The sequence below is a fragment of the Emys orbicularis genome, chromosome 17, assembly GCF_028017835.1.
Source record: "Emys orbicularis isolate rEmyOrb1 chromosome 17, rEmyOrb1.hap1, whole genome shotgun sequence".
Taxonomy (NCBI): domain Eukaryota; kingdom Metazoa; phylum Chordata; order Testudines; family Emydidae; genus Emys; species Emys orbicularis.
Genome location: NC_088699.1, coordinates 9,176,963 through 9,177,500, shown reverse-complemented (window position 1 = coordinate 9,177,500; position 538 = coordinate 9,176,963).

Sequence of the window (538 nt, the reverse complement as noted above, 5' to 3'; positions counted from 1 at the left end):
ATACCATAGAGTCTGCATTTGTTCTCATCTTTTCCCCTTCTGCTGCTGCTCTTACCTTAATATGTCCATACTCTTCATACACATTAGAAGCAGGTGGGCAGTTGCTGATTGTATGTTTTTCTGCTGTGCTTAGCTGGAACAATGAGCACAAAAATCTAGTTATCACCAAGAAAACAACCTTCATGCCATGTAAGTTCATGTATCCTCCCTAGCAGATGTGGGAAATGCAGAGCACCTTCTCTATTACATTAGAAAATGATGATACACTGTCTTTTGTATGACACAGTCTTAATCAAGGGGGAAGTTATAGTAATTACATAGTGGTATTTCTAATGCTCCTGCCTCCAGTGTGGTAGTGTGTATCTATTTCAAACTGCAGCAGGTTGAGGTAGAGTTGAATTATACATAACGATATACACAAACACCCATCTAGATTTTTTTCCTTGAGCTGGTGTGGTTTTAACAAACCATCTAGAGATACAGATATACCTCTGTCTAGCTCTATGTAGAGAAAAAGATGTCTTTTTCGCTATCTATG